The sequence below is a fragment of the Gavialis gangeticus genome, unplaced genomic scaffold (genome assembly GCF_001723915.1).
Source record: "Gavialis gangeticus isolate Ggan-Ray unplaced genomic scaffold, GavGan_comp1, whole genome shotgun sequence".
Taxonomy (NCBI): domain Eukaryota; kingdom Metazoa; phylum Chordata; order Crocodylia; family Gavialidae; genus Gavialis; species Gavialis gangeticus.
Window position 1 is genome coordinate 108,388,482 of NW_017729022.1, and position 14,837 is coordinate 108,403,318.

Sequence of the window (14,837 nt, forward strand, 5' to 3'; positions counted from 1 at the left end):
GTGCAGCTAGCTGGAAGGCATTTTGAGATGGAGCCACACCCCCTGCATGGCTGGAGCCACGCTCCTCATCTGTCTGTGGCTCCAGCCAGGCAGGGGGGTGGCTCCAGCCCAAACTGCAGCAGCACACCTGGATGTGCCTGATGGCAAACCAGTTGGGAAATGGTGCACTAGGTAACCACTAAGGAAGTAAAACTTGTTCAGTCCTTGAAGGAAAGACCATAGGGCAGCAACCTTCAGAAGTTTCTAGGCAGTGGACCCTAAATGGAGGGAGACATCTTTTTACAGCCCTGCTCAAGCGGCTGGATTTCAGAGAAACGCCTGGACTCAGCATTTCCTATTGGCTAAACCAGGGATTATCAACCAGGACACTGCAAGATCCTGGTAAGGGTGTCACACAATATTAGTACTGTTAGGTGTGCAAACACTTGCACATGATTCAGAAGATAGATATAGGAATCCATAGTGTCAAAAACATTCAAAACTGTTGTGGTCTGAGTTCTTTGCAACAGAAGAACTGATCTACTATTTTTCCCTTGTCAAAAAAGAGTGAAAGGTAAGAACCAACTCTTTCAAGGATGCCTTGAGTCTTGAAAAGTTGAGAACCACAGGGCTAGACCTAAATACCCTCTAGTCAGTAAACTAGCTAGTCTAGACTTAGGTGAATTAATGCATGGGCCCAGCCCAGGGGGCCCCTGGGTGCCTGGGTTTCCTTGGGAAATGAAAGGTTTCACCTTGCAGACAGGCAGCATTCTAGCCTACAAGGGGTCCTGCTTGGAGCTCCCAGGAGCAAGACACATGCACAGCCATATGCATGCATGTGGCCAGAAAAACAAAGGGACAGCATGGAAAGCAACTCCCTGCAGGTAAGTCTATGGAGGAGAAGAGGTTAGGGTATGGGGCGGATCAATGCTCTCAGTGAGGAAGGGAATGGGGCAGGGGTGGGTAGGAAACAGGACACAGCCAGGGCAGTGTATTGGATCTAGGGCTGGGGTAGGGAGCCAGACAGAGCCACAGGCAGTTCATCCAGGGGCCATAGGGAAGGAAAAGTGGGGGGGCAGATCCTCACCACTGCATACACCCCCCAGGGAGGCATGGGGTAGCTTGTGCTTCCCCTCCACCCCCATATTTGTGCATAGGGCAAATGCAGGCTGCTCACTGTGGGCTCAGGGCTCTCCACTCTGCTGTCTTTCAGGAGCCCTATGTTGGCTGTGTGCCCCACCTGCCCAGCAGCAGTTGGGTGGTGAGTTGTGCCTCCTGCTGCTGGGCAGACAGGGCATGCAGCTGGTGTCGGGCCCCTAGGACAAAGGCAGCAAAGAAGAAATCCCCAAGCCCACAGCAGCAGCCCACATCTACCTTCGCCCTACTCAGCTCCTCTCTGGCTGGGGTCTGGCTGCAGGGGTGAAGTGGTTCAGCTTCTCCAGGTCTGGAGTAGTCCTGTGGCCCTGATCTGGGCAGAGGGAAGAGAGGGGGGAATCTAACCCAGAGACCACCCAGCCCTGGGCAGCCAGGAAGGCTCGCACCTTCCCCCTTAACCCTACTGTGCAGGCTCAGGCAGCTGCCCCTTAGCACTTTTACATGTGCTCCGGGGGTGGGGGGGTGGCACTTTAATTAGGGTGGCTCTGAGAGCCACTTGAATTAAAGTGCTGCAGCATCTCGTGCATCAGCATCCCTGTGCTTAAAAATGGTGGTGGCAGCACTTGAACTAAAGCTCATTCATACTCGAGGCTATTGATATGGCCTGTATTTTTCTTCTAGTAGTTTACCGTAATGTAGATACAATGTAAAATGTGTATTTAAAAAAACAGTCAAACAAGAATCTACATGACCACTAAATTAAAATATCTTTCCTTTTGTGTTGTTATACATTGATGGTGATCCCATGCAACTGAGTAATTTTTCTATGGCAGTTGTTTTATTCAGTTTTGTGCATGGTAAAATTGAGTACTTAATTTCAACATCATGTGTTATGCTTTATTTATTAATGCACCGTGTAAACATTTAATGGGTCTATCTATTAATGCTTTTTGATACATTCATGTTTATAATGGGGTGTGACAGGTCCCCAATTTTCTGTTTGCCTGGGGCCCCAATAAATCTTAATCCGCCACTGATTCTGGATCTCATTCTGAATCCCTTAAGCTTCCTCAGAGTGCATGGGGAGAACTAAATGCTTACCACTGGGTTCTGGATTCCACTGCCAAGGTCATGTGCCTAATCCTTTGATGCCTATATATATATATTTTTTTTTTAAACACTCCTTGTTTATCAAATAAGCCTTTAAGGGTTGAACTTTAGGCCTCTCTTGAAAAAACTAGTCAATGAGTTAAAAATTGTGCTTTCTCTAGTCCTATGCCATTTTAAGTCTGGGACACACCCTTCAGGTATATCATAAAGCATATGGAAATGTATTTTGTCAAAAGCATATGATATTACGTTTTTCATACGCACAGCCAAGTGTGACCAAATTTTGACAAGCCCAGTGCCTGTATACACCTGCACAGAATTAACACAGAGCCATAAATTAACCATGGATGCTTGTTTGCGTGCAGGGTTACTCAATTTGAAAGCACAAATATGGGCACACCTCTTAGGCTGCTTGAAAATTATCAACAAGGCATTCTTTCTGTACAATTCGAGATACGGTTATGGCCATACCATGCTGCAATTCTGTCAGACTTTATCACCCAAGCAGAGTTGGCCTGGGTCAATGATTAAATGAGAGCTCTGTCTAAAACATGCACCCGGGCTACAGAAAATGGGGCTGAAGATCTGGCAACTGGGACCCTTCCTTTAGAACTGGTACCAAACCAGCATCCTAGCACAGTGTTTAGGCAGAACAGTGCTGCTGGAGATCCTGTTGTAGATGAATAAGAAGTGGCACCCTGGTCACTTGTCATTAAATACCATCACCCTCCTGCAGAACAGCAGGTGGCTCCCATGACAGACTGGAGTCAATGAGGCTCCACAATGAGCAGTTCACAAACATAGATCAAAGAGCAGAATCAGGCCTTAACTTTCTTCTTGGTCTGTTAACCCAGATTTTCGTCTTTTCATATATTAATGCTACTATGACATGCTAATAAAGTCAGGTGCCTTCAATGTCTGAGAAGACTACAGTGTGTGTCCTGGCTATCTTTTATATCTACTTCATGTTGAGATTAACCAAAATGTTCTAAAATCTTTGAATTATATTTGGGCTGTGTATCTGGTATACATTATTTCAGACAAATTTAATTTTACTTTCTTAAAGTCATGTATGTACAAAACATGCTAGAGCTAGGGACAGAAGTTACACACAAACTGGTTTAAGTAAGCAGAAACTGGTTTAAGCCTATGACATAGGTTCAGTGCACATAGACCTGTTTTCAAAATGGATGAAACTGGTTTGAGATCAGTCTGATACTACATTCAACCAGGTTTAACTGATTGAGATCAAACTGGTGTATGGAACTTCTGTCCCAAACCCCTTCCTGGTTTAAGTTAAATCAGAGTCCCTCAGCATCCCAGGATGCTTTGCAGCCCTGGGCTAGGCTGTGCTCTCTGCTCCAGTGGAGCAGAGCTGGCCCTGCCCCTCTGCTCCCAATCTAGAGCAGGGGCAGGCAGGAATGGTGGCATGGCCAGACACCAGCCCCCTAAGGGAAAGGGGGCAGAGAAGAGGTTTATTCCCCACCTCCCTTCCCTGTCCCATCAGCATGGACCTGTCTGGCATTTCTCCGCTCGCTGCTCCAGCAGTCGGGGCATGGTCAGCCCAGCAGTAGCCTCAAGTGAACTGGCCAAGGAAGAGGTTTAATTCCCCTCACCCTGTCACACCAGCATGGACCCAAGCCAGGGTCCACCTGGCACCCCGCCGCAGGAGCGGGGTTGTGGCCAAATGCCAGCCAGCATGGCCCCTGAAGCAAAGGGTGCAGGAACGGGGGTTATTTCCCCCTCCACTCCCAGGGGACCGCAGCTGGGGTCTGCTAGCCCTGACCGCCGCATCTGCTGATTGCTTCCTGCGTAGGGTGAGCAGCGAAATAAGCTCCTTTCCTGCCCCATTCACCAGACGCTGGAGGGACGGGGGAAATAACTCCCCTCCATGCCCCTGTCACCTAAGGAGGCCATGTTGGCCAGTCTGGTTGCACCCCCAACCCTGCCGCTGGAGCAGCAAGATAGCAGGAACCCTGATGGGGAAAGCACTCCCTGTCATAGTTTCCTGGGAGCAAAAGTCTCTTCCCAGCAGGGGCGCTATGCTGCAGGTGGGAGTGGGGTGTGCAAAGCTGCCACAGACTGCACAGGGTTAGCGGCAGCACTGGGGCTCCCCTAGTGCCATTGCCGCCACTTGCCCCGCATATTCTGCGGCAGATCTGCCTGCCCTGCTCCCACCCACAGTGTAGCCCCTCTTCCAGGAATAGCCTTGTACTTCCTGGGAAACCATGAGAGGGGCTGCTATCCCCATCAGGGTCCCTCCCCTCTCACTGCTCTGGCAGCAGGGGTGGGGCCACAGCTAGAGGCCAGCCAGCAAGGCTCCCTCAGGCAACAGGGCATGGTGGGGAGTTATTTCCCTCCTCCCTCCTGCGTCTGGTGGAGGGGGCAGGGAGAAGGCACATGCCACTGCTTGCCTCGTGCAGGGAGTGATCAGTGGAGGCAGCAGTGAGGGCTGGCAGACTCCAGCTGTGGTCATCCAGGAGTGGAGGGAGGAATAAAACCCCTACCTGCCCCCTTTGCCACAGGAAGCCATGCCGGTTGGCATCTGGCCACAATCCCGCCCCTGCAGTAGTGAGGGGGGAGTGCCAGGAGCACCCCAGCTCAGGTCCATGCCTGTGGGACAGGGAGGAGGGAATTAAACCCTCTCCCTGGCCAGTTCACCTGAGGCTACTGGCAGAGCTGGCCATGCACCCCCAGCACTGGTTCCCTCCAGCCAAAAGCATGCTCTAGTGCCCCCCAGCTTCTGGCCTGAGCCATTGCAAGCATGTGCCTGCATTTCCTGAGTCAAGAGGGAATGTCTGTTCACTTGCAAATTGGTTCAATCTAAGCAGGTTAGACTAATCTGCAAAGACTGCAAAGACAGGTAAGCAGCAAGGGTCCAGATAGTTCTGAGAATTGGGGGGTGGCATACGCACCAATTCAAGGCCTTAAATGCCTCTATACCAATGCTCGTAGTATGGGGAATAAGCAGGAGGAACTCGCCCCCCGGATAGCTACTTCAAACCTGGACATAGTAGGGCTCACAGAAACCTGGTGGGATTCATCCCATGACGGCAGTCAACATTAGGGACTATAGGCTGTATAGGCAGGATAGAACAGGGAGGAAAGGCGGGGGTGTGGTGCTCTACGTCAAAGAGCAATACACAACCTCAACCAGCAGGATGGGGTCAGAGGAGAGACAGGCTAAAGTGCTCTGGGTCAGGATACATGGGGGTCATGGGGAAAGGGACTTAACGGTGGGGGTCTACTACAGACCTCCCATCCAAGGGGAAGAGCTGGACTGAGAATTCTTGGGGCAGCTTGTAGAGGCACTTGAGGCAAGGGATGTAGTTGTCATGGGTGATCTAAATTACCCGGACATCTGCTGGGAGGAGCAGTCAGCCAGGTGTGACTGCTCACGGAGGTTCCTGGCCAAGATTCAGGACCTCCACTTAACCCAAGAGGTACACAGTCCTACCAGGAGAAATGCCCTGCTGGACCTGGTCCTGGCCACAGGTGACAACCTGGTGAAGGGACTCCAGGTCCTCAGCCACCTGGACACTAGCGATCATCACTTGCTGGAATTCACCATCCAGCGCAGGGTGTCAAGGGCCTGCAGCAAGGCAACAGCCTTAGACTTTAAGAGGGCCAACTTCAATGAGCTGAGCAGATTAGTGGGAGAGACACTACGGTCCTGGAGAGTAGGGGAACTGGGTGCCCAAGATGAATGGTTGTTCCTTAAGGAGACGATACTCAGAGCCCAAGGGGTGACGATCCTAACAAGAAGCAAAGGGGGCAAGAGTGCCCAAAAGCCCCCCTGGCTCACCAAGGGTGTTTGTGAATGCCTGATTGCCAAAAAGGAGGTGTACACCCAGTGGAAGGGAGGGGCTATCAGCAAAGAGGAGTATACCTCCACCGCTCGGGTCTGTAGGGGGGCTGTTAGAAAAGCTAAGGCAGATACGGAACTAGGGCTAGCATCAAAGATCAAGGATAACAAGAAGTCCTTTTTTAAATACAGAGGAAGAATGAAGAACCCCCCCGGGTAATGTGGGGCCCCTGCAAGATATGCTTCGCTATCTGGTGGTTGCACCAGAGGAGAAAGCAGACCTCTTTAACAAATTCTTCGCCTCTATTTTCTTGTGCAGGGACCACGACTCCCCTACCAAGATTCACGACAGACTTGGGAGAAACTCCACCAAGTCTAGAGTCAGGGAGGACTGGGCTAGAGAACTTCTGGAGGGGCTGGACATGTTCAAATCAGCAGATCCAAATGCTCTCAACCCCAGGGTGTTCAGGGAATTGGCAGGGGTTATCGCGGGGCCCCTGCCATGGCTTTACGAGCACTTGTGGTGACTAGGAGAGGGCCAATGTGGTCCCCATCTTTAAAAAAAGGGAAGAGGGAGGACCCAGGCAACTATAGGCCCATTATTCTTACTTCCTGGGGAAGCTTTTTGAGAAGATTATCGAAGATCGCATCTGTGATGGGCCAGCAGCGGGGATGATACTCCAGGGCAACCACCATGGTTTCATTAGGGGCAGGTCCTGTCAGACCAACCTGATTGCCTTCTACAATCAGGTCACAAAATCATTGGACGCAGGTGTCACGGTGGATATAGTCTTTCTGGACTTCAGGAAGGCCTTTGACACTGTCTCCCACACCATTCTCATTAAAAAGCTAGGTGACTGTGATATTGATGCCTACACAGTCAGATGGATTGTAAATTGGCTGAGGGGTTGTACTCAGGGAGTGCTGGTGGACAGGTCATTTTCAACCTGGAAGGAAGTGGGCAGTGGAGTCCCCCAGGCCTCAGTCCTTGGGCCCACACTGTTCAATTTCTTTATTAGCGACTTGGACAACGGGGTGAAGAGCAGCCTGTTTAAATTTGCAGACGACACCAAGATTTGGGGTGAGGTGGGCACACTAGAAGGGAAGGACAGATTACAGTGGGACCGGGACACGTTACAGGGGTGGGCAAATGAAAATAGGATGGGATTCAATACTGACAAGTGCAGGGTGCTGCACTTGGGCAGTAGGAACCAGCAGCATACCTATAGGCTGGGGAACTCCCTTCTCGAAAGCACGGTGGCAGAAAGAGATCTCGGAGTCATTAGACTCCAAGATGAACATGGGCCGACAATGTGAGAACATGGTCAGTAGGGCTAACCGTACCTTGTCGTGGATCCACAGATGCATCACAAGCAGGGCCAAGAAGGTGGTCCTCCCCCTCTGTGACACTGGTCAGGCCGCAGCTGGAGTACTGCATCCACTTCTGGGTGCCGCACTTCAGTAGGGATGTGGACAGCATTGAGAGGGTCCAAAGGAGGGCCACTCACATGATCTGGGGACAGCAGGGCAAACCCTATGAGAAGCTACAGGACCTTAACCTGTTCAGCCTTCACAAAAGAAGGCTGAGGGGGGGCCTGGTGGCCGTCTATAAACTTACTAGGGGGGACCAGCGGGGTTTGGGAGAGACCTTGCTCCCCCAAGCGCCTCCCGGAGTAACAAGGAATAACGGCCATAAGTTGCTAGAGAGTAGATTTAGACTAGACATTAGAAGGCACTACTTCACAGTCAGGGCAGCTAGGATCTGGAACCAACTTCCAAGGGAAGTGGTGATAGCTCCTACCCTGGGGGTCTTTAAGAGGAGGCTCGACACTTACCTGGCTGGGGTCATTTGAGCCCAGTCTTTTCTCCTGCCCAGGGCGGGGGGTCGGACTAGAAGATCTACAAGGTCCCTTCCAACCCTACATCTATGAATCAATTCAGGCTCTGGCTTTTCTGAATGTCTGTCCCTAGCCCAGATGGATCACTTGTATGATGCCTACATTTTTAGGTAACCCAAAACTCCTCTTCTATATAGCTAGTAGCAAAACAGAGAAAACTATATACTAAATGAGGTTTGTCTGGGAATGAAGTATTAAGTTTGCGCTGCCAAATTTACACAAAGCAAACTGATGGTAAAGATTGCAGAGGCAGAGCAACTGAAGATCACTTCACTTGAGGCAGGGTTTTTGCACAACTGTAGTCTGATTTAAAGACAAGGTGACAACATTCTGTTCTGAACTGAAGTAGAGAAAGTGCCTACTCACTCACAGCTGCTGTCACATAGAACAGAAGCTGTTCAATGACCTAAATGGGGGGCTGCTAAATGGGAAAGAATGATACCTATGTACTGACAAATTTCTGGCCAGGCTGGTCAAAAAGCATGTAATTCTGCCTGCAAGGCAATGACTGAATTAGGTGAACCTGCAATGATTTCCATTTCACTCCAAGTGATGGGCCACTTGTTACAGCTGTGCTTAATTGAAATAGCTTTTGCCCTAGGATCTTGTCTATGCAGGGACACTTTGGACCATTGAGCTTTTTTCCATGTGCAAGTGCTACAGCACCAGGTACTTTGAAAAGTGCCCAGTGCTGTGATGCTTGCAGTTGTGTAAGTGGCAAAATGCACATCATCATAAAGAAAATGGCAGTGGTGCACTTTTGAATTAAAACACGTTGGAGGTGCTCTAGTTCAAAAGCGCATCGCTGCCATTTTCTGCACGTTGACGTGCATTTCACCACTTATACAACTGCACGCAGCACAGCTCAGTGCACATCAGCTCGCATACAGCACAGACTTCATTAATCAAGTCTACTCCACAGTGGCAGATCTCCGGCATGCTGTGGGACAAAAAGGTATGTGTATAAATGCCCATTAAGACCAACTACCTAACTGCAAAAAATGAATACACACAAGTCAAAAATGCATTAAACCTACGGCTGGATGCTTTCATTCAGAAGCCGAGAGGCTTTATTTTATACAGTTACAAAATAGGCCACTCCTTCTGAATGAGCATGCCCATAGGGACTTAATAAGCTTTTTACTTATGCACATTAACTTCACACTTAAGTGAATTTGACTTAACTGCTATACAGAGTAGTCCTAAGGCATGTGCCCTGAAAAAGCTTTCAGTACTCTCTCAGGGCTTGTCTTCACTGTTAAAAAGCTGCATGTTTCCTCAGGGTAACTGAGCAAATATAAGCACACCTGAAGCAAAAACATAATTAAGACACTTCAATTTTACAGTCAAGTAAACTTGTCAAATGGAGACTTATCCTCACAACTTTAGTTGACAGTGACAACAAATTCACTACTTAGAAGAAAAGATGTCTTCTTCTTTTAATACAGCATACGAATAAATCAGGAATAGCTTATTTGGCACTCAGGGTATGGTCTCTCAAAGTGCTAGAAAACTCCAGAGGAGGAAGAACACTTATAAGGCTAATCCTTTTATAATAATCATAGGTGGAGCAACAGCTTCATTAGTGCAGGTGTTTACAAGGGTTACTGTGGGGGGGGGGGGGGGGGTTCTGTTTTTTTCAACAGAATTTTTTAAGAACCAGAGAGATATTAAATATATACAAGGCTAGTGGTTACTGGAGGAATTGTTACTACTGCTTGATTCTGAGAACATGCGGTAGCAGCAGAGCATGTAAGCGTCTACTGAACTTCATATCCTTTGAAATGAATGCAGTTTTTCATATGGTTAACATTAAGCACGTTAAAATGCTACTGGATAAGGACCAGTCATGCTGATGATGACGCAACGCAAATATTTTAATGCAATACCAAGAAAACATTTACAATCAAAGAAAATAATAATACAAGGGGGTATTTCCCAGTACCTTGGTCTGATGAACTGTGTAGATGTGACATAGGAGAATGGTTCTCTTGGGGCTCCTAAAAACTTCAGTGCAGTTCTGCTCAGAGTATTTGGCTAAAAGGACTGGAAAAAATGCCAGAAATGATCAGTCACCATAAAATTGTCAGTCAGTGGCAGAGTAAAGAGCACAGATAAGTATCAGATTTTATTTGCTTCAAACCTCATTAGTGCAGCATATTCTAAGCTACTCTTGTTTCTCCACGGGAGCCTTGTAATCATTACAGACTTAGAAGAACCATATAATAATTGTACTGCTATAAACAGCTATAAATTATAATTGGAGAAGGGTGTCAGAAAATCCTTGCACTGACACACCTTTAATCCTCTTAAAATAAGTCCGTTCTGAGACTTGTTTTTTCCCTGCAGCAAGTTCCCAGAGTATTTATGAGCAAGGATCTACTTAAATACTCAGGCCTTTACCCTGTGATATGTTGAGTGCCCTCTATTTGGAGTACACGAACTGTTCAGTGCCTTACAGGACCTGGCTCCTTGTCCCTTGTCTAGCTGGTAACAAATTATTCTGGAGTGCTTTGTCTAATCTCAGTAGGAATGAATTTCAGTATTGAAGATGCAATCATTTCCCTCAGAAAATTAATCTGTGGCCACACAGATCTGAGTAAGGTTTTTCTCTTTCATCCATTACTTTCTAATTAGCCTCTGCCTGGAAAAAAATCCTTTCCAGTACCTCTGTGTTAATGCCATCCAGGTACCTGTAGGTGACCTCTTCATTGTCTCCCTACTTTTCCCTATCAATAGGGCCCTTCCTTTCACCTGCCTTACTTTGGCTTTGGACAACAAGCTAGCCAAGGAACTAGGAATCAGGGGCTTTCCCCCACCCTTTCATTCCAGGAAGTCATTTTCATGAGTCTAATCCTCCCCTCTCTGCAACGACCTACTCCCTGAGGACAGGAGGGTGTTGCAATATTGCTTTACCTTATTTACAATGAAGTAATTGTAATCAGGACAAGGTTCAGCCTCCCTCCAGATATGTATTGCCAGAGCCAGATTCATTGTTTGAGCTGGGCTTGTGGCTAGCCCTAACTCTCCATATCCCATAGGGCAATATGACCTGAAATCCACAGAGTCCTAATGATGCTTTACACATCAAAGTGAGCATATTTATTGACGAATTCAAGGAATCTTTGAATATGAATAATAACGTTTAAGGAGGGAGAGCTGTAGAACAGGACATTGTATCAGATCCCTTCCTTGAAGACCTTTTATCTCCAGCTGCAGTTACTTGTCTTGGTCTTGGCTTACAGACCATGAGCCTGGGGACAGGGCAAAAAGTAAAGGCTTTAAATTGCAACACAATCTATTTAGGTTAGATGTTGGGAGGAACTTCCTAATTATTTGGGCAGATAAGCCCTGGAAGAGATTACTTTGGGAAGTGCTAAAATCTGTCTCAGTAGAAGTGTTTGAGATGAATACCTGATGGGAAGGTTTAGACAGAGATGATCCTGTCTTGAGCAGGGCAGTGGACTTGATGACTTCCTGAGGTGCCTTCCTGTCCTATTTTTCTAAGATTCTTATTAGATCAGGGTATAATACATGCGAAGGGGCAAGCAGAGGGACCTACGTGCCCTGTAATGCATCCTGAAAATGGCAAAAATGCTCCAAAAATTACCCACCAGAAAACAGTAACTGCCTGGAAGTGTTTTATGTTGAAGTGCTTCCTGTTACATCTGTATGCTGTATGGATCCACCAGCATGCCAACAGTGCTCTGCTCTCCCCATGAGAAAGGGAAAAAGCAAAGCAGACCGTCAATGAATGCTCTCCTGTGTGCACCGGCTCTGCTCTCCTGGAGTGCCTCCTTCACCCTGAACCAGGAGGTCCCCCTAGCTGGACAGCACACCACTGCGTGCAAGCATGGCAATTTTGAAGTCTAGGCAAGGGGCATGGCAGGGGCTTGTACATCTGTTTACAGTAGAAGTGGTCCATCTCCGAAGCACTTCATTTTAAGTGCTTCAACTGTTACATCTGTCCCCACCCTTTTAGAATCTCTCATGTATTTCTAACAATTTAACAAGGCAGAGAACATCAACATTTAATAACAAATCTAAACAAAATACTCCGTAATTGGATAAGGTAGGCTGCCAACTCCAATTAAGAGTAGATGCACAGAAAAGAATTTCAGTACAGAGAAGCACAAATGGTGCTCTTATCAGGGCTCACTACCCTCTGGTGGATATAATTTGAACTACAAAACTGTGATAAATAGCATTTTACTGTTAATACCTAATGGCTGCGCAATGGCTGTGCAAAGCTTTGAACTGAGATTTGGATTCAGATGATTTGGAGGCTGAATCTATTAATCTGAATCGAATCACTAGAAGCTTTAGGCTTTCTGAATCAATTTGGAGCTTCCGGATCGATTTGGAAAAGATTTGGCAATTCAGATATTCAGCCATAGGGCATAATGAATTTGACGAGAAACCCCTACACCTATCTCCTTGAAACTTGGCAGGCTTTGTGGCCTCAGCAAGAGCTACAACCCCTGAAGTTTTCACCCCACTGTGGCTTAACATGCACACGTGACATGAGTTTTGCTTTCAGGATTTTGAGGTGCAGTTTCCCAGAAACCCCTAAACTTATCACCTTTAAACTTGGCAGGCTTCATGCTCTCAGGAGAGGCTACATCCCTGTAAGTTTCATCTGAATCGGTCAAAAAACAATCAAGTTATAGATATTTCATTCATTCCCCATTATACTCTATGGCTGAATCTCCAAATCGGCTCTGAATCTTCCAAGGTGATTTGGCCGAATCGAATCTCTGGCATCCGAATTAGCAGAATCTGAATCAAATAGTTCCCTATTTTCACAGGCCTACTAATGGGGATTCTCCTTTAGCTCAAGTGGGTTTTTTTCTTCCCCGAGGTGTGACTTGATTTTAGAACTCAAGGCATGTGATCAGAATAAGGGATAACAAACTGCAAGAAAAGTGGCCACAAGTGCATATCAGTTCTGCCATTTGACTTCTCTCTTCTATTTCCCTCCCCTGTAAGTACCCTTTAAGCCAAACAAAAAACTAATAAAGTCAGAATCCAGTTTTCAAGCCCATGTGCTTTTGGGTGCTTAGAGTCTTCCCCAATCTATGTACTGTCCAGGTGAGCACAGCAAGATGCCCCAGATCCTGATCCTTCTGTTGGAAACAAAACAACCATGGTTTCTTAAGGCTCAGCTGGACCTAGCCTTCATGAAAACTAGGCAAATCCAGATAACCCGAGATCTGTTCCCACTAAACCTGCTTTCTGTCGCATTCAGAGGCCCTTAGAAAGGAATGGCCTCAGGCCAACTCCTGTGCTGACCTGACTTTCTCTTGACTTCAAACATTAATGTACTATTAATAAAACTGATTGTTCATATTATTAAATTAACTTTCCCAGCAGAGAAGGATAACATAGCGTGCTCTCTACATAATAAATAAAGAAGCTTTATTTCTCCTTCTAGAGAAGTTATCAAGCCCCACAAGCACAAGTGAAACTACTAATGGACAATTTCAACTTAGTGCATTTAACAAACACTTTCCAAGCTTCTTTAAAAAACTGGAGTATATTGGCAGGTGGGGTTGCATAAATATGCAGCAGGGTCTAACACAATGTGTTGGGAAATAAGATATCAGCTCTGTTAAACTAGTCATGGAGGGGATAAATATAGCTCCGGGGGTTTATTTCTTGGTACTAAGCCATCTTACTGCTGTACATGCATGTGAATGTTATAAAGTAGGTGCTGTGAAAGCTGATGCCAGGTTTCTTCCTTGACCAAGCAGAAATCCAGTGTTAGCATATAGGAGGAACTGGCTGCTCTTCAGTAAAATCTTAATGAAAAGAGCCTATGGTTTGCTTAGTACCAGCAACTGAACAGCCATGATTGTGTTCACAGTGAAATGCTGCACAATGCCCTAACAAAAATGTAGAAAGAATTCGGGTAAGAACAATCTCAAAACTGCAAAAAGCAAAGTCCTATACCTAGGTAGATCGCTTTCTTACAAATTAAACCCCCAGACACGCACACTCAGGCACTTTCCATTCTCTTGGAAAATCTACTGTAGTCTACACCTCTCATGCTAATCAGGTTCTCAAGCCCACCCAGACTAACAAGAGCAGTGAGGATAAGCAAATAGCAGAGCCTGATCCTTTCAGGATAGGGGACAAGTGGGGATGTTTGCTCACCTGCTTCTGGCTTGGCCACTGCCAGTCTATAAATCCCTTCTGACAGCAACTACAGGAAGACTGGGTGCAATGTTCAACTGCTTGAGCACTTAGTCTTGCAAACCAGGAGTCCCTGATTCATAACCTGTGACCCAGATTCCCAAGCATCTTCCCATCCCCCTGGTTTGACTTGCACAAATACTTCTTCCTTCCTACCCAGTGAAAGTTTCCCTTTCCTGGGGAGAAGTCTAGAGGTTTGGGGTTCTCAAGCAAGTGTCCCAAAGCCTAACAATATATAGCAGAAGTCTTCCAGAAAAGTTGCTCAAAAAATGAGACAAGGCTGTAGTGCTGCCCACATACTGCCTCTGGGCCTTTTCTTTTTCTTTCTTGTGTTATGATTTACAACTGAAGTAGATGTTCTAACTGTAGAATTGCCCCTGTCCCCCCCCCACATTAAATAAGGTCTCCCTACTGGGAATTTGTAGTGCTGTGGGTATGCCTGAATATGCTTAGTTATCTGTTGGTGTGCTGAATTTGTCTGCTCCTAAGAAGATTCTTCTTCTTAATCTTAATCCACTACACTGGATACATTTCAACTTCCTCTACATCCCCACAGCTGAGCTGTGCCTTTCTTTTCCTTTTCCAGTGATTCTTGTTTCTTCACTAGCCTTAAATGTTTGGCAAACATCACCAAACAGGGCCCAAAACAGTGGGATCACCATAGCTTAAAATGCTGTTGACTGCGAGGGCCCAGCCTAATGAGCTATATAGCAAACTAGCAAGTTGCCTGTCAAGAATGATTGGGGGGGGGGGGG

The 14,837-nt window shown here is 46.9% G+C and overlaps 1 protein-coding gene across 2 annotated transcripts in view; it reads right to left on the bottom strand.

Moving 5' to 3' along the window:
• The window catches only part of CDPF1 (cysteine rich DPF motif domain containing 1), a 33,452-nt gene that overhangs the window by 10,369 nt on the left and 8,246 nt on the right, over nucleotides 1-14,837 (bottom strand). For both annotated transcript variants that reach the window (XM_019515939.1, XM_019515940.1), the window contains one exon: nucleotides 9,833-9,933. The gene's annotated coding sequence lies outside the window, so the exon portion shown is untranslated. The remainder of the gene's footprint in view (nucleotides 1-9,832; nucleotides 9,934-14,837) is intronic.